At 43.7% G+C, this 24,895-nt stretch overlaps 2 long non-coding RNA genes across 2 annotated transcripts in view; one reads left to right on the top strand and one right to left on the bottom strand.

The window, feature by feature from the left end:
* Window positions 1-24,895, top strand: part of LOC308484540 — a 131,735-nt gene that overhangs the window by 2,315 nt on the left and 104,525 nt on the right. The gene's annotated exons all lie outside the window — the stretch shown is intronic.
* The window catches only part of LOC308484576, a 137,896-nt gene continuing 115,340 nt past the window's right edge, over window positions 2,340-24,895 (bottom strand). Inside the window, exons 2-6 of the long non-coding RNA XR_013990001.1 lie at window positions 10,560-10,762; window positions 8,962-9,090; window positions 5,174-5,326; window positions 4,397-4,552; window positions 2,340-2,650 (exon numbers count right to left, since the gene is read on the bottom strand). This is a non-coding gene — a long non-coding RNA (uncharacterized lncRNA). The remainder of the gene's footprint in view (window positions 2,651-4,396; window positions 4,553-5,173; window positions 5,327-8,961; window positions 9,091-10,559; window positions 10,763-24,895) is intronic.

The following is a 24,895-nucleotide window of genomic DNA, read 5'->3' as shown; positions in this document are numbered from 1 at the left end:
AGGGAGCCATCTTAAGTTGAGGCTGCATAGGCCTTGTGGTGCATGTGATTCAGATTCTATTCAGTTGAACCTCTGGTTACAAAGTTGGTTGGACAGTATTCTCGAAGCTACCCAGCATGAGTTTGACCAGACTGCAGGAGGACAGGAAGACTGGAGTGCCTGGAACAGGTGAGGCTGCAGTTCCCTTATTTTGGCTGCTGGTCCCTTATTTTCAAATCTGTAAGTTGACAGCTATGCTAAGGAGTCAAGTGATGATGCTTTGCTGTCATGCTTAAATGGCTGGACACATGCAACTCTCCCCATCACCTGTGCTAAAGAGAACCCTTTGCAATTAAAAAAACTGTCACCTGCAATCTGATTGAGTAAGTGTTCTGGCCTGGGCAACATACTGTTCCACATACCATCAGCTGCTGTGTAGAAGTACGAAATATTTCAGACCAACAACATAAAGTGGCACAGATGGGGGATAAAAGACACAAATAACCAAACACCAAGCAGACCAACGAAGCCACAGATCGTTGGGCTTTGACTGAAAAAGAAAGATGAAAAGTGTGGCAGTGGTGAGAAAAAGAGTGGCCTCACTGGGGATCAGCAGCACTCCCAAGGTTCCGTTGCTGGTCTCATTGATGTATTTATAGTAATAACAGAATGCTTCTTGCAAAGTTTCGGAGATTCCTGGCTGCCCCAGAGGAATAGGGTGGGGTGTCATGATAGCTACACCTCTGGAAATTTCCAGCTGTGCACAACGCCATTGTTTACAATGAATACCTAAAGCTGTTCAGGGTTTGAGACAGGTATCTTCAATCTTACCTGGAGCTATCAGGGATTGAAATTGGGGCTTTCTGTATGTACAGCTGATGCTCTACCACTGACCAATCTTATCTAATTTACACTCCTCCCCGCAAAAAAAAGAAAAGAAAAAAGACATGCACCAAAATGAAACTTCCCTTGAAAGGAAGGCTCAGTTGTTGTTGTTGTTGCTGTTACTGTTTTTTTTTAATATATATATATATATAAACACCCCACAAAAGCCAAGAAATTAGTTTTAACAAAGTGAAATAGTGGAGATCCAGGAATTATTTTAATGTGTCCGTGTCACACTGATCACCTGTAATTTGGGCCTTTTTTCATTTTCTCTTTGAAGAAGGCTCCACTTTGTGCAGTCACAGTCTCCCATTACAAAGACCTGATTGAAGCCCAGGAACTACCTGTTATATGAATCCATTCAAATCACATTTCAATCTGGCTCTAAGTGACTGTCAAATTTGGTCATTATAATTATATGTCATATAGTGGAGACATATGTCTCCCTTTATAGAGGGCAGTGCTGTTTTGATGAACTGTCAGAAGACAATCCTTTCTTTTGAGGGCTGGATCTAGACACGCTAAAAAAGCGTTTCAGTTAAACGCACACTAAACTTCATAAAAGGGAATAACATATAAAGCACCTTTTCTTTACGAATGTAACTGAGTCCAAGGAGTCCTCCATTTGAAAGCTTTCCTGGTCCAGTTCTGGTTTACAGACACAAATCAGTATGCATAAATATTCTGCACACCTGTGACCAGCCTAATGCCTTAGAATCATAGAATTGTAGAGTTGGAAGGGTCATCTAATCCAACCCGCTGCAATGGAGGAATCTCAGCTAAAGCATCCATGACAGATGGCCATCCAACCTCTGACTGATAACCCCCAAGGTAGGAAAGACCACAATCTCCCAAGGGAGACTGTTGCACTTTAGAACAGTGTGGTGTAGTGGTTAAGAGCTGTGGACTCGTAATCTGGTGAACCAGGTTCAGTTCCTTGCTCCTCCACATGCAGCTGCTGGGTGACCTTGGGCCAGTCACACTTCTTTGAAGTCTCTCAGCCCCACTCACCTCACAAAGTGTTTGTTGTGGGGGAGGAAGGGAAAAGAGAATGTTAGCCGCTTTGAGACTCCTTCAGGTAGTGATAAAGTGGGATATCAAATCCAAACAGCTCTTAATGTCAGAAAGTTTTTGTGTTGTTTAGTCGGAATTTCCTTTCTCAACTTGAAGCCATTGGTTTGGGTCCTACCTTCGAGAGCAGGAGAAAACAAATTTGCTCCATCTTTCATGTGACCACCCTAAAACGTTGACTTTCTACAGCTGGATCTTCCAATCAATACCTGTTATACGACAGAGGAACTTGCATTTGGGTGTTTTTTGTGGTACTACATAAATTTAGCAGTAGAGAGAAGTAGGGTTGAACAAAATACTATGCCAATTCTCATATTTCCTGTCAAATACCCTTTCTCACCATGCTACACATTCTGCAAATAGGAAACATAAAGATACAGAATACAGATTCTATATGCCAGAAGAGTTTATTTTGATCATGAATTTCACCAATTGTGAAAAAGAAAACCCAGGAGACCTGAGTCCCTCTTCTTACCACTAGGCTCCTAGTATCTTCTGCCACTACCATGAATGGTGGAATTAATAAAGAGGAGAGCTTTCCTCTCTCCTGTTTACCCTTTGAGGTCAATCTGTCTTGAAGATTTCTCAGGATCGTAGCATTTTGCTTTAACATTAATTAATGCAATATAGCCAAAGCTAAAGTGTTTTCCATCAAGGGCACACATGTCTTCAGATGCACAGCCTTGGAATATGAGGTCGAAAATATCATGGTCAACTAGGAAATAAAGCATAAGTTTTGCATTAGTTCTTTAATGGGACTTTGTGGGGTGTAGGAATTACTATTGTTATTAAAGTTCAGTGTGCTTGGAACCAGCATAAAAAGGTAAAGGTAAAGGTACCCCTGCCCGTACGGGCCAGTCGTGTCCGACTCTGGGGTTGTGTGCCCATCTCACCTAAGAGGCCGGGTGCCAGCGCTGTCCGAAGACATTTCCGGGTCACATGGCCAGCGTGACAAGCTGCATCTGGCGAGCCAGCGCAGCACACGGAAACACCGTTTACCTTCCCGCTAGTAAGCGGTCCCTATTTATCTACTTGCACCCGGGGGTGCTTTCGAACTGCTAGGTTGGCAGGCGCTGGGACCGAACGATGGGAGCGCACCCCGCCATGGGGATTCGAACTGCCGACCTGATGATCGGCAAGTTCTAGGCGCTGAGGTTTTACCCACAGCGCCACCCGTGTCCCTTTGGAACCAGCATACTGTATGATTAATCCAGCAGACACATATATCGCTAGTGCATGCCTTAGGAATCTTACCCTGTGAATCAAATTAAGCCAAGCAGGTGGCATAATTTGTCCATTTTAACCAAGCAACACCCACTCGCCTTTCACCAATATTGTATTACATCACATTTGTGATGGGTATGTTCACAGCTGCAGAAGAAAAACTAGGAGTCTAGGAAATCTCTCTGAATTGTTGCTTGAGAAGCATGGCTTATAGCCCCAGCCAGTCATCTTAATCTCCTGTTGAAAGCAATGTTTTCCACCATTGCCAATCAGCCAAGTGACACTGGCAGTAAGCTGTGCTGGCATTGGGATCAAAAACTGCATATTGCAGTTGATCCCTGCCAAACGTGGAGCCTGCAGGCTCCACGTTTGGCAGGGAACTTCCTTTTCAGTTTGGCTTGAGTTGAAGCTATGCTGCAAAAGCAGAATGGAGAGAATTGGGTTGCCTACTGATTCTCTCCCTTGAAGCTGGGTTTCCTGAAAACATAGTGATGCCACTTGGCTGGTAGGCATGCCACACCACACACTTCTCAAAGTCATTTAGAAAGCCTCCCAATGACATGTGTTGGGAATTAAATATAAGGGTGAGGAGCCATAAGCAGGACAAATCCCCCACTAATCTTTGCCAGCATGGCATTGTAAACATTAAATTACCATCTTCCACCCCTTGTATTTTGCTAGAGTAAGGCTGCAGTTCTTCTGCACACTTCTAAGGCAGTAAGACTCGATGAACACTGTGCAACTCATTTCTGAGGAACAAGGAACATATTTATACTGCTAGGACCCTTCTTTCTCCCAGCTTCCTTTGCTTTTAAACCTTTGGCCAAGGTGTATGGCAAGACACAGTCCTCCTGGACCAGCACCCAATGGTTCATACTGCTATGAGGAGGAGCAGTGATGTGCTGGCTGGTCCTGCACCCTCCCTTGAGTCCCTCTGCTCTGATGCCCCTTGTGCATTAGAAGAAAAGGTGTGCTGTAAGGAGCCTTTTGTACTTTTGTAAGATGCCCACAAAATGTAAACCCCTGCCATGAATGAGTCTGTCCCATCTAGTTCTTATAGAATTCTAACAGGTAGATTGGAATCCAAAACAGGACAAGAGTATCCTCTTTCCCTCAGAGAAAGAAATCAAAGCTATAAACATATAAAATGCAAACAAAGTTAAGTCAGTGCTTTTCTGGCAGTAAGAAAGAGACAGAGAGGAGTGGACTTTCTTGGATGATTGGCAATATTACTCACACACAAGCATACTAGAATAGTCAATGCACTTGGTCTCATAGGCAAGGCAGCTGACATTCCCCTGATTTTGACAATTATGTGGTGTTCTAGTTCCGACCATGCTGTAGCAGGCTGGGCAGTGAAGACCATTGGGGGGAAGATCCTCACGAGGTGGAACTACCAAAGCAAAAACCTACAGTTAGCATGTTGATAGACCTCATTCCCCACTCTCTTTATTGTTAACATCACTTCACTTTTTTCATGCCTTCTAGTAACTTAATACCATAGCTGGAATTGAACCTCCACATTGTGTCCTACATCTGCCATCAACTTTGCAGATTAGGATTGTCTCTTGATCATCTCTGAATGGCAAACTATCTGCTGTTTCTAGACTTCCATATCCGAAGGTACTGACAGCTGCTTTCCCTTGGAGGCAATATCTCTCCCTCCCTCTCTCTGTAAGTGCAAACAAGTACTGGGCAAGCTCAGAACCCAAATTGGGCAGTGCTATACCAAGATTTTCCATATTTCTTTCTACTTCTCTGCCTCCAGCGCCACCTCCTACCTGTATGAAATTTGACTGATGTAAGTAAGGAGCACTAGATTATTCTGCATCCTAAGAGGAGATCATTTACTCTATCCATTCCAGATTCAAAGATCAACTGTAGATACTCTTGGACCCTTGCACACTATGTCTGAATGGACCAAAAGACATAAATGCTCTACTATGCCTGTAACTAGGTGGCTCTTATATAATGATTTTACAAGCCTTTAAATTTCATAGATGTAGATACTCACGGTGGAGAAACTCCAAATTGCACAGTTCCGTTCTGCAGCAGAAGACCTTTGTCCAGAGAAATTTACCCTCGGCTGCAGTGACGCTATAGTCACCTGAGTGACAAAACCTGGGGTCATCACATTGACGGTAAGTTTCCTTTTGATAGCGTTGAACTGAAAGGAGCAAAAGTAAATAAACCCCAAATCTCCAAAAATTCTAGTTAATTCACTCTAAATGTATTTATTTTTACTCTTCAGTGAGAAATTATGTAATTCACAGTTCTTGAACCAAAGGATGAACCCAAACACCATTATCCCTCAAAATCCCTATATAGAAGATCCCACTACATACCACCAATTAATTAAGTAGAGGATTCACCCCCCTAATTGCCTCCAATTAAATATAGCAGACACACCTCATGGTACACTAATTAAATGAATGTCTACAATTTACCACAGGCTACCTTGGAAGGGGGTGGTCTTGTGTAAGGGAAAGTTTAGTGATTTAGAGCCTTGGGTAGAAGTTGAACAATCCAGAAAAGTTTTATTTACAAAAAGAATTTGTGAAACAAGGTTGGATCAGCAGATGCATTCTTTCAGGTAGAAGGAAACTTATTACTTAAACTAAATATAAGGATGTCACGGGCCTAAAGACAGTATTATAGACACAGCTCTTCTTAAACTTCAGTTGCTAAAAATCAGTTGGTTTACTTAAGGTAGATGTTCAGGTTTCTAGTGTAGGTAGTATAATGTTTAATAGTTCCTCTAGTTCCTTTACTTAGATATAACAGGTGTTACAGTTCCTCTTGCCATAGATAGACTCCTCAGTGTGGATGTTCAACTCAAATCGGAACCAGTTCTCCCTCTATCATATAATATTGTATCCTAATCACTATCTCCCATCTCAAATCTAGCCCTATCTCTCAACCTGAACCTTATCTAACATCTCAAATCAAGCCCTTTCTAACTATCTCTCCCAGAAACAGGGCTGCCATATTTCAAACAGTGAAAATCCAGACAGAAAAGTTGTTGAGCAGTTTTTGGCAAGATCACAAAAAAAACGACGGTTCTGAGCTATTTTAAGGGGAAATTGGCAAAATCAGCAGTTCCGACATGGGCTGCCATATGTCCAGATTTACCCGGACATTTAGCCAATTTCCACCCAGATGCAGCTGATGAATGTGTTATTCCATATATGTCTAGGAAGTCCTGGACAAATGGCAACCCTACCAGAAACTGCTACTTTTATTCTCCCTCCCAAAGTGCTGCTCCACCTCCCTCTGGCTAACTGTTTTGTTAACCAATCAGAGAGAGGCTCCAGGACTCTGGTGAAATTTCTGAGGGACTGCATCACCAGGCTCTGGTGTCTATCAAACCATAATTTTCTGATTTTTGCTAATCAGTTCTCCAGCAAAACAGTACACAGTACATTCAAAAATGCAAATATTAAGGAGCCAGAAGAATGATGGTGCTATTCATAAGACAGATCAGAGGTAGAAGGTGGGGGAGGGGGGCGGGCAGGCAAACAGGTTGGAGGCAAAGCAAGTAACAGGCTTGAGTCAGAGTGAGGCAACTGAGAAGGAAGAAGCTGACACTTTGACAGACACCCAGCAGGCTGACAGTTCCATGGTTTTCCTCTCCCCTCCTCCCCTGTCTCCAAGAACTAGAAGGGTTTTCCATGTAGCAGAACAAAAGGCACAGAGAGCCTTGCCTCAGAGGAGACTGTTGGGAAGACAGCCAGCTGGGGAGGTGCTTTAGGATGAAGTAAAAGGCTCATATCCTCAGCTCTGGCAAATGCTTCATTGGGCTAGACCTGCCTGTGGAATGCTTTGTTTATGTTTTGTGTCTTTGAATAAAGAATCAGTTTTGCTACTCAACTCCATGCCTGGTGTCTCTATGCCTGCTGTCAGGGACTTGCTAGATGACAAGGAGTGGTGAAAACTGTCTGATGAAGAGCTCCCCGGGGAATGTACAGAGGAAGAGGATTTGGAGCCCGGATTTGGTGCTGCATAACTGGACACATCCCAGAGGAGGTAAAGATTGGGAGCTTGAAGGACAAGGAAAATGGAGGGGGGAAGCAGGTGCCCCCACAAGAAGCAAAGAGAGGAGTCAGACTTAGCAGCTTTACCACAGAGCCCCCCTAATAGTATTTCTGTTGACGGCCTGCAAACTCCCAGAACATGGGATTTGATACACATAACAGTGCAGAGAACCAGGCAAAGATAGAGAGGGTCTCTTGGGACTCACTGTAGATGGAGGGAGGGTCCTGACACAGAGGGAATGGAGAGAAGTGGGAGGTGCAAGACAATCTCAGCAACTGCTTGGTATAGTGTGTATTTTGGTGTCTCTGTGTGTTTTCTCTTAAGATTCTTTAATAAAAGACTAACTGCAAGGTATCTGGTGCTGCCTTGTCTCTCTCTGAGCTGCGGATGAACTGTGCTATGTGTCAGCTCCCTTGATACTTGGAATAATGCAGGAAGGAGAAGTAGGGTTCTAGGACAACCATCTGTTTTCTTTGTACAATCTAATCTGGACCATCTGGTGCAGCAGCAAGAAGAGAAAAAAGCTACAGCTGCCACAAATGATGCATTGAATTTGTAATAATTTAATTAACTTACTGCCTCACCTTATGATGGAAGTCTAACCAAAATCAAACCAGAGTTCATGGCTTCTGGTATAGTGCAGATCGCTGGTTAATGCATGGATGGCTAAACTCTGGCCCTCTAGAATTTACTGAACTATAGCTTCCGCCATCTCCATCCATTGGCCATGCTGGCTGAGGTGGATGTGGGTGGTGGTCCAGCAACTTCTAGAGGACCATAGCTTAGCCAGCCCTGGTCTGATGCATGCCAGGATCTCTATGCTGAAACTGAAATGTGATGGAAAGAGACAACCAATGTTGGAGTAAATTCATGAGACAGAGGATGGCTGCTATGTGTCAGGCTAGGACATGAGGTGCCAGGGTTCAAATCTCCACTCAGTCATTAAGCTCACTGGGTGACGTTCAACACTCACTGCCTCTCAGCCTAACCTACCTCACAAGGTTAAATGCATGGGGGAAGTGTTAAGTATAGTGGTTTAATTCACATAGAAATGAAAAAATCTGTATGTATGAAAATGGAAAATGACTAAACATGTATTGGTAACAGTTAGCATTTCTAAAGGACTCTGAGCTCCTTGCAGAGTTAATGATTAACTAACTGATTATTGTTCTCGGTTAGCTAACATGTCAGCGTTGTAAACCTGAGGTCATGAGAGAGGTACTGGGTTGAAATCCCCATTTCAAAAAGAGTTGCCTTTGAGTCTTTGCTTCTGTGGTGTGAAGATGCAAATAAGAGTCATCTCTCTAAAAGCTACAGACAAAACATGTAAATGACTCTCCTGAAGGGAGAACAAACAGCCTTTAGACAGAAAAGCAGGCTGGAGAGAGAGAAAGCGACCTTTGCTTATAGGTCAGTTTGGATTATTTCATATTTTATAAGAAGCTGAGCCTGTGCTGGACAGCACAATATATTATATGGATATTTTTGATGTTTTAATTCTGTTTTGAAGAAAGTTCAGCCAGTAAAAGTTTAAACAATATTTCATAAACAACATTTCATTTTCAAAGGAGTCAGTTCTTATGATTCCAGTCACTTCAAACTGTGCAATATTTGATATCTGTAACAGGAAGAACCATGTACACCACCTTGTGCTTTTTGGAGAAAAGGTGGGATATAAATGCAATAAATAAATAATAAATAATACTAATTTACACATGAAAGTCATTCCTTGGGGTGACCAAGAGTAAGTGAGAAGATTTCACTCACATATATTGCTCTGCAGAACACCAGAGGAGCAGATTCCATAAGACCTACAGACACGATGTGGATATTTAACGACGTCACAAGCGTCATGGTCACGTGGCAAACGACAATTGGAACATGTCAGAGATGTCACTGCATAAAGGAGACAGAGGTTGCTGCAGGAGATTTCTTGACATGGTAATGAAGTTAGTGGTACATTGGGTTGGGATGAGACAGTCTGGCTATATAAAACACATAAACCCTGTATGCAAATATAAAATATATTTCAGATTTATTCTTTGAAATAGTGAAGTCAAATGCATGTTAATCATCCAACTCCTGTTTTCCTAACTAGTCAAAGTACTATAATGTGGGAGAAGATGTCCTTCTTCCTAAGGAGGTGGCATGCAAGAGGGTAGATGTGTGTTAAACTGGAAGGCTATAACTTTTTTTATTAATGATTGGGTGTCATATTTATCCAAGGCAATTTCCCCTTCTCCAGTAATTAGGAAAAGAGAGATCTCTCTCTTGATGAGTGCCCATGATTTTATGTTTTGAACATAAATTTAATAATAAATACATACTTAGATAAAATTAATAAATTAAATAATATATTAAATAATAAACAAAAAGTGAATAAATTTAGAGCACCTCTTTTTTTCTTAATGAGTCCTGAAAAAACTCTTGGAGGTGTACAGTACATATTGTAAATAAGAAAGCCTAGACCAAGAACACAATACACAGAACACTCTCCTGAAAGTGTCAATGAAAGTTAAACACAGAAAATCATAGGGGTACTCAAATTCTCTATGGCATTGAAATCTGAGTATCTGAGTCAAACTCCATTAAAGTTTTTGAAACTGTGTAGAATAAAAAAAGAAGCTATAATCTCTACCATCAAGAATTTCAACAGTTTTTATCCAGGTGGAGCAGAATGTGCTCAATTAAATATATATTTTTAAAATTGCTACTATTCCAATGTAGCACTTCCATGCCTTGTGCTATATGGAATTGAATATCAGTATGTTTTAAACTACCTCTAGTTTCTCTGAACTGAGCTCTGCATTGCCCTTGAATAAGTGTCAAGAAAAGGGGATGCAACTAATTAGAAACACCAAAATTTCCCCTTGGTACCCACTCCTAAGAATAGAGTATTCTAGTGCAAGTTATCTGATCAAATGCTTGCCACTTTCCTTAACAAATGCCACTATTGAACTGCCAATTTCCAAGGGATGCCCAACACAGCCTTCAGTGACTGCTATAACAGACAGATCTTGTATTTGTGATCAGCCTCAGGTAGAAGACATCACTCATTATCTCTTAGCCTGCTCCTTATATAGAGACCCAAGAGACTGCTTTCTGAAACCTTTATTGGCACAAACATGTAGGTATATCAAAGCAGAAATGGTTTGGTCTATTTTGTGAAACAATAATAGCATTGTAACACAGAGAGTGGCACTCTATGCATAGAAGGGGGTTCCTTCCAACTTTAAAATTCTATAATTCCCCCCCCCCATTATTCTCATCTCCTGTCCCCATTCTCATTCCCTCAAAAGGAGCAAGGCTTTTCAGTGTCATCTAAAAAGGATAAAAAGAATCCCATTTTACTGGTTCCTACTTACCTGGAGAAAGCAGAGTGAAGAGGAGGCAGGTGCTCAGATGTTCTTTCATCATTTTAGAAAAATAAGGAGACTCAAGAACATGGATGGACCAGTCAAGAGGACTGATGGAGACAGAGGCTTACTTAGAGATATTTATAGGCCAAGGATTCATATTACAGTCAAAGTGTGGGGGGAAATGGTTCAGTGAAGTCTGGCAATGGGACCTGTGTATTTGTCAAGAGAACAAAGAGAGACATGTTGAAATTCAAAACTCAGTGTTGAAATTAATTGAATGGTTCATCTTTGAATGATTCATCTTTGATTTAATTAGCTGAATTATTCATCTTTGATTTCATTAGTTGTTTCAAGGCAGTTGACAGAATTATTTTTCTATAAAATTACATTACAGTTAAAATGGTAACGACACCAAAAAAAGAAAGAAAAAAGAATCTGGGAACAAAAATGACAAGTGCAAAGCCTATATGGCAATCTCTCTCCTAGTCAAGTGCACCGGGCAATGTGCAAAGAGCAACTAAGGAAGACATTTTTGGTTCCGCTGCAGATTAACCCAAGAGTCATTAGTGCAGCCAACCTGTGGGATGAGCCAATGGTAGTGAAGCAGTCAGCTGGGGTTTAGGGATGTAAGGTTGAGGTAAAAAGTAAGCCTGTGTAAGTGGAAGTAAAAGACCATGATATTCCATGTGTGATATGTTGTGATATCATTTATTACTGCCTACCAAGGAATTATTATTATTTTTTTGGAAAGTTGTATAATCTTCCATCATGTACTGTTATTTTAAAGCCAATTTTAAAATCCATTAATAGTGTAGCCTCTGCTTTGAGAAACGGAGTCGGGGGGTTGCGGCAGACACAATGCTTCTGCACCCTGTGCCTTTGCCTACCCTCGCATTCCATGAGGAAGTGAGTGCCAGACCTCAGGGCAAACCAAGGATGAAAGACCATTCCTCTCAAGCCCAGAGAGGAATTCAGAGAATGGTTTAACCCCCAACATTCTCATTATCTTTATCTGCTTCTCCCTGCAATGTTGAGGGAGGCATCCATTCCTGCTGCAGAGCAGAAATGGAAGCCATCCTTGGACATATCTAGGTAGGCTGCTGTGGATGCAGACCCAATCCAAAAAGAATTGATCCCAATGTACCTTAGACAGACTCTCTCTATGATAAACTAGCATCACAAAAATGTTTCATAAATTCTTGGCCTTTTCACCCAGCATGAAAAATTTAAACCACTAACTCCTGCAACTCTCATGAAGTAACCTTGAACACTGCTTGGCTGAATCCAACTCTATACTTAGAAAAGTTCATGCTGCACTAGGCCCCTCTGTCTTTTCCTTTCCCAGAGGAACCATCATTTCCTCTACCATATCACTAAATTCCTGTGTCAGGTGAGAACATGAGAACACCAGCCTGCCTCAGCAGGGCATATAAAGAGGATGTCATCCAGATAGTAGACCACATCTGCCAAACCCGTCCACTTCTTGACAGTTCAATTAAAAAATAACAACTGAAGCATTCAAAAATACGTTTGGAACACAATTCAAAGTGTTCATGCTGACCTTTAAAGCCCCCATCATTCAGCCTGGACACTGAAGTCCAGTACCGAGGGCCTTTCGGCGGTTCCCTCATTGCAAGAAGTGAGGTTACAGGGAACCAGGCAGAAGGCCTTCTCGGCAGTGGACCGCACCCTGTGGAACGCCCTCCCGATGGATGTCAAGGAAATAAACAACTATCTTACTTTTAAAGGACACCTGAAGGCAGCCCTGTTTAGGGAAGTTTTTAATGTTTAATGCTGTATTATGTTTTTAATATTTGGTTGGAAGCCACCCAGAGTGGTTGGGGAAACCCAGCCAGATGGGCTGGATATAAATAAATTATTATTATTATTATTATTAAAGCTGCACATGAAATAGAGCAACCCATAGGCAACATCTTCAGTGTCAACACCATCCATATCCCCCACATCTCGCTATTTACGCCCCCCCAAAAGGTCTGTTTTCTTTGTTGACATCTGAGCTTATTGGGAATCTCTTGAAAGAAAGCATCCAAGGAGCATTTCTTATCATGATATGAAGTATAGGTAGAAAAACACCACATCTTTCACAAAAGGCTGCAGTCCAGAGCACACAGCATTATGCACTAGAAAGCCATCTGGCATCAGCAATGAAGCAAGCCAATTGGGTGCCTGGGGTGGCACGCATGCCCAGCGCCTAAGGGTAGCGCCAACTGCCCATGGGGGCAGGGACAGTCCGGGCAGGATTGCTTCATGGTGCCTCCGAGGAGTCTGCCTGCCCTCTCCCACTCAGCTGCCCTACAGCTGGGGGAGGCAGCGGGCAGACCATTTGGGGCAGTGTGGAATCTGTGGGCGCCCAAGCCAGTGTGTCACTCCCAGGAGAGAGGTGTAGCTCCGGCACGCTGCAGGCCCCACGATTAGTGCCGCCCGGCATTTTGTCACCCCCCTCAGTGGTGACACCTAGGGTGGACCACCCCCAATGCACCCCCTTCCTCCACCCCTGTCTGGCATGAAATCTCACAAATCAAGGGCTCAGCCACACTTACCTTTTGCCTTGTGCTTTCCATGTACAGTTTAGTTCTTAAAGCTCTGCCTTGTGTTGGGAAATTCAGGGAATATTGCTTAACAGAAAGTAAAGTAGTTGGGTGTAATTCTAGAGTGAATATTTGAATAATTTCTTTTGTATAACTTTTGTATAATTGAAAGTCCTTTAAAAAAAATTATCCTTTCTGTTTTTCCTGCTTTCTTTTCTTTTGTTTCTTGTTTTCTTTATCTTTCAGGTAGTGTCATAGAAGGACGCTGATGTGCAGCACACTTCAGCAAAGATCAGAGAGAGAAAGGATCACACAGTAATGATTAAAAGAATACAATTCTGCTGGTTCCTACTTACCTGGAGAAAGCAGGGCCAAGAGGAGGCAGGTGCTCAGAAGTGCTTTCTGCATTCTTGAAAGATTTAGCAACTCAGAGCAGAGATGTACCAAGGCAGAGAACTGATGCTGGTAGAGTCTTACATGGAGATATTTAAAGGCTATAGATTCATGATGTGGGCATCTCTTGGGAATAAATGGTTCAGTGAGGTCTGGGGCTGGGTACTGTGTGTTCGCCAAAAAGATACAGAGGGACATAGCGAAATTCACAGCTCTGTGCCAAAATTGGCTGATTTATTCATCTTTGAGTTCCATTAGCTGTTGCCAGACACTTCTCAGAATTTATTTCTATATAATTATTCTACAATTTACTCGTAACTCGTGTTAGCTTTATATTACATGGATGCTCTGAAATGGATATACAGCCAATGCCTCAGCCCAAATTCCACCTACACCATTTTTAATCTAGATCATTGTCTGTGTAAGTTCATTCTATTTCACCCCACAGTACTCACTGCACAGGGGAGGGTGGAACTGCAGACCTCAGGTGTATCGCCTTCACATGGGATTGCATTACGATGACAGTAGGAGCATTTCAGAGTTGTCACTGCATTAAAGTGATAGAAGTCAATGCAGGAGTTTTTGTGAGATGTTTATGAACTTAAAGGTATATTGGATGGAGATGGAACAGTAAGTCTATATAAAACATGAAAGCCCCACTTGCAAGTATGTCAAATATATTTCAGATTTATCCTACAAATTTTAAATTTAAATTTGATAAAAATCAGAATATACAAGAGTTAAAATACTAAAACAGATTAAAATTGCAAACACTTTCTAAGCATTTCAGTAGGCTTGTCTAAACAAGAATGTTTTTAGCAGGTGCTGAGCAGAATACAGTGAGTGTCCCTGACTGTTCTCAGTGATTTGACCAGGGGGAAGCAATCTTTTTTAAAATAATGACCTCCATCTGTTCCACTGATTTCAAGCTTTGCCTAAACTGATAAACTCTCAGACTAATATGAGTATATATGACACAGAGTCCTAAAACGTTTAAAATTGTAAGTACTATTATCTAGGTCTGGATAACCCTTCAACGCCTTTTGTAAAACTAACAAATTGATGGGGGAGGATTGTTCCCATAAAACCTTATATATACAATATTATACATTTCTGAATGTATTTCCATACACCCCAAAAGTTCTCTTCTTGGACAGCCCCACCACAAGTGCTAGCATGGCTCCCTCTAATTAAAAGCTCTGCAACACATTGGTTCTATTCAGAAGAAATAAGGACAATTGCTCTGCAACTGTTTGCTATCTCTGTATTACCTCAATGTCCAAGGGACTATGGGAAGTTATTGTGGACTTGATGGACAAAGCAATATACTGAAAAAACCAGTACTGCAGCCTTTCCTATAACTCATAATGGGTTCTAACTTGCTTCACATGAGTATTTTTTAAAAAATTCCCCCATGCCTCAAATCAAAGGACAGCTAAAGACTCAAGATATGGCACAGGGGACTGCTGAAGTAGCCAAGCTAGATAGCGCTCGAGGGAATTGGACAGTGTTAGGGACATTGTGACGTGCACTGAATATTGGAGTGAGTGCCCCTGACTGTTCTCAGTGCTAGAAAAAGTACTAGCAAAAAATCCTGCAGAGTAACTGAATTATTTTCCTGAAAGACTATTGCTCAAAATTCAGCCACTTAATAGTACTCTGACTATCAAAGATGATATGCAGCACACTGTTCCGTGTCCCATTAGCTGCTGTGCAGAAGTACAAAACATCTTAAGCAAACAAAACAATTCAAAGAAAACAACAACAGGCAAACACCCAAACTCCAAACAGCCCAACAAGGACTGGGCATGTCAGAAGCCCCAGAATGTTGCATGCCAGTTGAAATAGAAAGATGAAAAGTGGGGCAGTAGTGGGAAAAGATTTTGACTAATGGTGGGATTAAGACTTTGACCAATTCTCTTGTTCATTAAAATACTTCCAATGTTCTCTGTCCACAAAACAATTCAAGATGAATCAGAATTGCTATGCCTAGCTAATTCTCCTTTCATGCATACAATGGCCACCATGGATTTTAACACTTTATTCTTTTTAGTTTTCTGGAATGGGCATTCATTGATTAAGGTAACTAAAAGCAGTTAGTTCAGTACTGTAAAAGGCAGGTACAGGCCTTTTTGGCTTAGCTATGGCATTGACTCAAATGAAAATGGAATCATGAAAATAAAGTTTTATGAGATTATTAATTTCTCCAACACTGTATCAAGGTGGTATGAGATTTGTGAAGCATTATAACAGTTATTTGCATGGCCCTTGAGAAAATATTTAAGGCAGCTTGTGATGGGATGGTGAGCTGCTTGTGCATAAAATCCTAGTCCCTCAGAGTTTGGTTAAGTCCGCAAACCTCTGTCTGTAACGGAGCCCCTTAAGCATGGCTCTGTCAGTCACTGGCAGATTCCGACAGTGGTTGCTTATGGAATCTCTTCCAGCCTAAAAGCTGCTTAACGGAAACGCGTCTTCTGGACTCTCGGTGTGACAGTTTCCGGCGAGGAGTGGGTGTCCCTATAGGAGGTCCTGAAACCTCCCCACTGTTTTCGCTGGAAGTGTCTCTGAGCCATCCCTCCTGCTCACTTTCCCTCGGAGCTCCTCCTCTCCCCCTGCTGGTTCCCTCTTCAGCTGCTGAGTCTCTCCCAACCTCTGTGAGCCCTTCCACCTCCTGTCCTTCCGATGGCAGTTCCCTGACATCCACCTCCCCTCCAGGGCCCCCTTTACCCCCTCCCGTCCCCTCCTGTATGGGCGGTGAGGAGGCAAAACCCCGGAAAGAACCTCCTTCATCTTCCGACGTCTTGAACATTTCCCTCCACCGGTTGCTGTTCCTGGTCTCTAAGTACTCCTCCTCATCGGAGTCTATTCCTCCTTCCAACTCCGAGTCCGTGAATCCTTCCAACTCCTCCTCCTCGTCGGTGGTGCCAAAGTATTTCCTCCGGAACCTCACTACAGGCTGAGGTTTCCTTGGGAACCTTTGATGGAACGTTTCTATTAAGACCTCGTCATTGACATCCTCTGCCATTACCCAGGTGTTTTCTGACTCCGGTTCCCCTTCCCACGCTACCAAATACTCCACCTGATCACCCTTCCACCTGGAGTCGATGATTTCCGCCACATGGCTGCTGCGTTCCCTTTCTTCTATGACTGGTCCCCGTGTGGACATCCCTTCTCGTCCCCCCTTATACGGTGACAGTAACGACCTGTGGAATACTGGGTGCAGTTTCATGTGGTTCGGTAACCGGAGCCTGAAAGCCACTGGGTTGACCTGTTGAATGACCTCAAATGGACCCAATCTTTTGGGTCTTAATTTCTTACAACCCCCTTTGAACGGCAACCCTTGGGTTGACAGCCACACCTGATTTCCCACCCTTATGGTTTCACCTTCCCTTCTGTTTTTGTCTGCCTGCCTCTTATATTCTTCCTTGGCCCTTTCTAAGTTGAGTTGGAGCTGACGATGGATCGCTTCCATTTCTTCTACAAAATGTTCGGCTGCCAGGACGCTCCATCTCTCCCCTCCTCCCCCGGGAAATGCCCTGGGATGACACCCATAATTAGCCAAAAAGGGGCTCATCCCTGTGGACACATTCTCCGCATTGTTGTAGGCAAATTCCGCCAGCGCTAACTTCTCTACCCAATCATTCTCTCTGTCATTGACATAACACCTCAGGTATTGCTGGAGGATACCGTTTGCTCTTTCCGCCTGCCCGTTGGTTTCAGGGTGCCGGGCAGTTGAAAAATTGACCTCCACCTGCAGTAAGCTCATGAGCTTCCTCCAGAACCTGGACGTAAATTGTTTCCCTCTGTCTGAGACCACCCTCAAGGGGGCGCCATGCAACCTAAAAATGTGCTCTACAAACAATTTTGCTGTCTCTTCCGCCGTGACTGCATGCGAGCAGGCTACAAAGTGGCACATCTTTGTTAGTAGGTCTACTACGACCATGATGGCTGTTTTCCCCTTGGACTTCGGCAGATCAGTCATAAAATCTATCGACACTGCCTCCCATGGTCGTTCTGGTGTGGGTAACGGTTCTAATAACCCCGCCGGCGCCCACCTCTCCCCTTTGGCTCGCTGGCATTGGTCACACCCTCTTACATACTCCCGTACATCTTCCCTTACCTTGGGCCACCAAAATTCCCTGGTGACCAACCAAATGGTTTTGTGTTGCCCAAAATGCCCCGCTGTGGGGCTGTCGTGCAACTGCTTGAGTACTCTCCCCCTCAATTCTCCTTCGGGTATATACAGTGCCCCTTTGTAATACAATGCCCCGTTTCTTTCCTCAAAACCTCCGGGTTTCTCTCCCTCCCTCCTAAGACCTCTGAGCTTATCCTGGGCGTATTCATCATTCTCCGTTCCCTCTACCAGTTCTCTTTGCCCCACCAATGCCACCCCACACACCCAGCGGTCCTCTGGGATGACATGTCTCTCTTCGGGTGCTCCCTCCCCCTCCAAATATTCAGGTTTACGTGAGAGAGCGTCCGCCCTAACGTTTTCTGGGCCTGGCACGTAACAAATTTCAAAGTGGAATTTGGAGAACTCCTGGGCCCATCTCACTTGCCGTTGGTTGAGTACTCGTGCCATTCTCCAATACTCTAGGTTCTTGTGGTCAGTGCACACTTGCACCTTATGTTGTGCGCCAATTAATAAGTGCCTCCATCTTCGGAACGCTTCGTGAATGGCGAGTAGTTCTCGGTCATACACCGTGTAGTTCCTCTCAGATTTGTTCAGCTTTCGCGAGAAAAAGGCACACGGTCTCCACTCCGACTTCTCCTTCCCAGGCTGCAGAAGCACCACCCCCACCGCCCGGTCCGATGCGTCCGTTTCTACTCTCATCGGTTTTTGTAAATCCACATGCAGGAGCTGTTCTTCAGAAGCGAACGCCCTTTTCAGTTCCTCAAAGGCTCGCTCTGCCTCCGCCGTCCAAACGAATTTCCTCTTACTGCTGAGACAGTCAGTAATGGGAGCCGTCAAGTGGGCAAAGTTTCTGATGAACTTCCGATAGAAGTTTCCAAACCCTAGGAATCTTTGCACATCCTTCTTCGTTTTCGGTTTCTTCCATTCCAGCACCGCTTGGACCTTGCCAGGATCCATGGCCAATCCCTTGTCTGACAAGCGGTACCCCAGGAATTCCACCTCCTTGGTATGAAACTGACACTTCTCCAGTTTCACCCACAGCTGGTTCGCTTGCAGTTTGCCCAACACTTCCCTGACGTCTCTCACATGCTGCTCCTCATTCTCTGAATATACCAACACGTCATCTAAGAAGGCCATGCAATTCTTGTAAAGCAAAGGTCCCAGGACGTGGTTCATAAATGATTGAAAACACGCTGAGCCTGCTTGTAGACCGAAGGGCATAACGAGGTATTCAAATGCCCCCAAAGGGGTGAACATGGTGGTTTTCCATTCATCCCCCTTCCTTATTCGTATCAGGTTGTACGCCCCCCTCAGGTCCAGTTTAGTAAAAATCTTTCCCTTCCTGACCCTTGTCAAAATGTCATCAATTCTGGGCATAGGGAAAGCCACTGGTTCTGACACTGCATTTAAGGCCCGGTAGTCCACTACAAGCCTTGGTTTGTCCGTGTTTTTTTTATCCACAAAAAACACTGGGCTGCCACCCACCGCTCTGGACTCTCTGATGAAACCTCTCTTCAGGTTTTTGTCAATGAACTCCCTTAACTCCTGCATTTCCCTGTCTGACATGGCGTACAGCTTGCCTACTGGGAGCTGGGCCCCAGGGAGTAAATTGATTTGACAGTCAAAGGGTCTATGCGGAGGTAGTTTGTCTGCTTCCCTTTCGCTAAAGACGTTGCCCAGGTCAGCGTACTGTCGGGGCACCTTCCCTTTGTCCGTTACTTCCGTCCCTGCTAGAGTGGCTTTGGCCCCTTCTGGAGCTTTCCCCTCTTTGCAGTGTTCTAGACAATGTGCTGACCCAAAGGAGACCACTCTCTGATGCCAGCCCACTAGCGGATCATATAATGCTAGCCAGCTCATCCCCAAAATAATGGGAGCTCCTCCCAAGGTAGCCACATTAAACGCTATTAGCTCGGTGTGTCTTGCCACCCTCATTATCATTGGGACGGTCTGTTGGCTGACTTCTCCTCCCAACAGCTCCCTCCCATCGATCGTGGTCACCTGCAAAGGGTTACTTAAAGGGATAGTCTGTATCTGGTGTTCAGCTGCAAACTCCTTACTCATGAAATTACAGGAGCTGCCTGAGTCCAATAGCACCTTTATCTTTAGTGGGTGTCCGTTTGGCAGCTCTAGCAACACCTCTATCACTAGGGCGGGTCTAGGAGGTTCCGGCGTGGGCACTTTCACTGCTCTTTGGCCTGGCTGCTGTGCCCCAACGGTGGCAGCCAGGCGTTGGCTTTTACTTGCTCCTGGACTTCTTCCTCCTTCTCCCCAACAGCTCCTGCCATCCCTTGCCATTCCTTTCTTTGGGGGCAGACTCTGGCAAAGTGACCTGGCTGTTGGCAGAGATAACATTTCCTGGCGCCCTTCCCCTCCTTCTTCCGCCCTTCACTGGGTTTTGAAACTGCGCGCGCGCGCGCTGTTCCAATTTCCATCGGCTCTCCTGGCGGGAAAGGTGGCTCTGGAATCTCTGGAATGCGAAACTCCCTCCAACGTTCCCCCTTCCCTTCCTGCCTCTCCAAGGCTCTCGCCTCCTGGCGTGCTCCTATGGTCAGCGCGGATTTGGTCAGCTGGTCCATAGACTCCGCCCTGGGCGCCCGGGAAAGTTCGTCTTTCACAGCCGAAGAAAGCCCTTCTTCAAAAAGCATTTGTATGGGTTCCGCTGATAGATCCCACCCCAATTTATGGATCAACATGGTAAACTCAGTCCAGTACTCACGGACAGATCGGCTCCCCTGTTTACAAGCCATTAACTGTCTGAGTACCACTCCCTGCTCAATATCGCTGGAAAACATCAGGTTCATGGCACGAAAAAACTTCCTCGTGTCCTTTAGGATGTCATTATTCGCTGCCATCAGGGGCCTAACCCAGTCTTTCGCCCCCCCTTCGAGATGTCCAATCACAAATGCCACTTGCGATTCCTCGTCGGGAAAGTCATCAAACTGCAGATTGAGGGCATATTGCATCTCTGTCCTAAAGGCATGATAGTTCCTGGGCTCCCCCCCAAACTTCTGCACCAATCCTGGCACCTTTCTGGCGAGCGGGGTGGTTTTTCCCTTTTCTGCATCCTGAGCCCTCCTCTCCTCGAGCCTCGCCGTCTGCAGCACTAGCTGGACCTCCAACACCCTGTACCTTTCTTCCAGGCTTGGACCTGCTCCAGCTCCTCCTGCTTCTCCGGTTCCGGCTGGGTTGCTCATGATGCCTTCCCCTGCACAAGCTGCTTTCAGGGACTGTCGGAATGCTGTGATGGGATGATGAGCTGCTTGTGCGTAAAATCCTAGTCCCTCAGAGTTTGGTTAAGTCCGCAAACCTCTGTCTGTAACGGAGCCCCTTAAGCATGGCTCCGTCAGTCGCTGGCAGATTCCGACAGTGGTTGCTTACGGAATCTCTTCCAACATAAAAGCTCCTTAACGGAAACGCGTCTTCTGGACTCTCGGCGTGACAGTTTCCGGCGAGGAGTGGGTGTCCCTATAGGAGGTCCTGAAACCTCCCCACTGTTTTTGCTGGAAGTGTCTCTGAGCCATCCCTCCTGCTCACTTTCCCTCGGAGCTCCTCCTCTCCCCCTGCTGGTTCCCTCTTCAGCTGCTGAGTCTCTCCCAACTTCTGTGAGCCCTTCCACCTCCTGTCCTTCCGATGGCAGTTCCCTGACACAGCTGTTATTATAATTCCTGGCGGATGGTTTCCTATTTTCCTATAGGCACAATAATTTGGTGTGACACATCGTGGGAAAGTGGGCAAATCAGGAAAGGGAAAAACAAATGTTCACATTAGTCCCTCATCAGAGCATTGGAAAGAGTGGTTGAATCAGTGAATGAGAATGTTAATATTTATTTATAAAATGGGTATAGTTCTTAAACCCCTAAAATCTCATAAGCCGATCAAAAACCTGGGACTTGAGTCAACACAATAGTGTAATTATGAAAGTGAACAAATAATACCACTTTGATGTAAAGTGGTTTGCCTTCAAATGTAGCAGAAAGGCCAGAATTGTCTGCTATTGGGTGGTTTTAAATTGTTGAGGTGCCACGCTTCCATTGATGGGTCCAACAGGAATTGGGGGTCACTGGGGGGTGGATGTATCTGTGGAAAGTGCAGGCAGGCGTTGGTGGTGGGGTGGTTTTAAGTTTTGGAGGGGTCGGGTTATGTCCCAATTTCCCTCAATGGGATGTTGGGGGCTATCGAAGTGTCTAATCATCCAAATGTCTGGTTAGATGTATATTGTCTGACACCTAAAGATACATTATGAAGGTGACAGGAAAGGCTCCCCGGGGAGATCATTGCACAAACAGGAAGATACAGTCTTTAGGCATGATGGGAGGTATTTAGGAGGGTTTAAAAAGATGCATCCACAGAAGGTCTCCGTTTGGCCCCAGCTTTCATGAGTGCAAGTTGCTCTCTTGGAGTTGTCCATGATCCTGCACACAATGGCCAGAAACAAGCAAGCATCATTGAGCCCTGTGTGCAGTTTCAGAAGAAGAGGAATAGTCAGGAGCTTAGAGAGAAAGTCCCTGGGTGATTATTTTCACCCCCTAACAGCATCAGAACATGGGAAAGCTGTCTCACTCAACATCTATTTATTTATCTACATCATCCATATTTTCCTACATTTCATTGGATTTTCTGGCTCATGGATGAGCCCAGAGGGTATTGTCCAACTCCCTGCAATTTATAAAAGCATTGACACACTGAATGACAGTTTTGAAAGTAAGGGAAACAATGAGCTTCCATAGTAGCTCAAATGTGGGGATACAAGTCCCAAAGAGGTAGACAGCTGGAAAAAGAAGACTGTTTGAGTTTAGCACAGATCTTCAGGTGGGCTGTGGTTTTGTTTGCTGACATGCATTCCTATTAAATCAATGCTGGGAGTGAGTGGAAGAGGGGTCCACAAAATCTTCATGGAATTCCCATCAAATTGTATCAATCAACTTGGAATTCCAAGGCCAGAATTAAATGTGAGGTTTCTTAGAAAATCACATCTCCATTGGTATCTCTCCCTATGCTCCACTGAAGCTGTTTTCCTAGCTATTGCCCTGAGGCTCATGTGGCCCTGATGCCAAGTTGGATATGGAAGACGTGTACTATCTGTCAGAATTTGTGTTTCTGAAAAACAAATTATCTGATTACAAAATTGTTAATATGTATTTAATAACCATCACATGCAAAATTCAGGAGCTTAATTGTAGCTGTACCCTAGAGGCAAAATGCACTTTATAATAGCTTGATTTGCACATTTAGAAGTTCTTTCAGTTAAACCATCTTGGGTCAATATTTATCACCATTTTTTGCTTTTTCTATCTTAAGTTGCTAGTGCTTGAGATATCACAAGGTGCTTGGTTGCTTTCAGTTCATTAAACACACACTGCTACTATTCTGGTAAAAAAAATACTCAATAATACAAACCTCGATAAGAGAGAACTTGACAATAGCACATGCTACCATATCTTAACATACAACAATGCACAGTTCTTCTCTGTTACACTTATGTAGGGAAATTTTAATAATACGTTTGAAAAAAACTGAGAAATAAAAACATTGTAAGCTACCCAGATACTAGCATAGTCAAACTGTGCTTCTTTATTTATTCCCCAAAAAAAAATAAAAAAAAAATTTGTAGTAATGTGTTTTCTAAGGTCAAACTAAGAAAAACCAAACAAACACTTTTCCTGCTCCGTTTCCCCTTTGGTCCATCCCAAATATCCAGCAATGCTGTTTTACTTATACATTATTTCCTAAGATTTATACATGACTTGAATGTAAAAGAAAAAAAAGCAGCAGTTACAAACAGATAAATATGAGAAATCATCAGAATATACAAGAGTTAAAATACTAAAACAGATTAAAATGGCAACAACTTTCTAAGCATCTCAGTCGGCTTGTCTAAACAAGAATGTTTTTAGCAGGTGCTGTGCAGAGTACATTGAGTGCCCCTGACTGATCTCAGTGCTAGAGAAGGTAGCAACTGAATTAATTTACTGAAAGACTATTTCCCAAAATTCACCCACTTAATAGTACTATTTGGCCAGGGGGAAGGCATGCAAGGAGTGATGAATGGACCCAGTGCTCTATCTGCAGCAACTTCCTTAGCGATCTTTTTTAAAATACTGACTCCATCTGTTCCACTGTTTTCAAGTGTCCACTAAACTGAGAAACTCTCAGACTGATATGTGATATGTATAGCCGGGCTACTGCAAGCCTTTCATTTTTATTAGTATTCTCTATTAAAATCAAAAAATAGTGTGACTTTTATTCAGTATATTTAAGGCTTGCACTTCATTGCAGGTTTAGAGCAGAGATGCCTCAAAGAATCCAATAATGTTTTGGATAGTGAGGGTACAGCAGATTTTCAGCCAACAAGCAAGGCCTTGTACTGGTGTTGGGGGTAATGTGGTTGGGTTATTGTAGGCACATGGACAGCTCCTACTTAGATTCTTGCTCTGAGAAGGCCTCTAAGTCACTGAATCATAAAATCCTAGAAGAATAGAGTTATAGAGTTGGAAGGTACTCTGAGCACCATTTTGTACAACCCGCTGCAATACAGGATTCTCAACTAAATCTTAAATGACACACGACCATCCAACCTGAGGCCTTCTGATTATTCCCCCAATTTTTTAGTATCTTCTCACAATGCTATGACCACCAACAATGTTCTCAGAGACTGACTACTGGCCATAATTTGTTACACAAATGTGAACTACTACTGCTGCTACTCAGGTCTCCAATGCCTATGGGAAGCTGCTGGGTTTTTCTTGGATAAAGGGATGTATTTGCAATGAGACAATGCCTCTGTCTTTGCTCTTTTTTGGTGTGGAATCTTACTCAGATGGAAGGAGAATATATTTTTATCATCTTCCATGCCCCAGAAAAAGGACTGCCTAGGTGGGAAAGCCAAACATAGCTCAGGGGTATTGATAGATGCCAAGGACAAAGAGATATTTACTGAATCTTGTACATTTACTATAAAGTGATTACCAAGAGCTGATGAAATCATTTTCTGCAACTTCATTTCTACTTGTTTCAATCGCATCAGATTCTTGGGAAGGAGTGAAGATACTTTGAGTTATTTGGACTGCTTGCCTTTGGTCACACTGTCTTGACTTGAACCAAGCTAGTCGTTTGCACCTGCTTCACACCCTTCTTCTGTACCAACCTCATCCATATGCCCTGAATTCCCCCTTTTACTGGAAACCAACTTTATTTCTGGTACCTGACCATTTTCCCAACAATGTATATTTTAATTGTTTTCATAAATGTATTACAAAATATCACAT

Source organism: Podarcis pityusensis (assembly GCF_964106645.2).
Source record: "Podarcis pityusensis genome assembly, chromosome: 8".
In the NCBI taxonomy this organism is placed as follows: domain Eukaryota; kingdom Metazoa; phylum Chordata; class Lepidosauria; order Squamata; family Lacertidae; genus Podarcis; species Podarcis pityusensis.
This window is presented reverse-complemented; position numbering and strand designations above follow the sequence as displayed.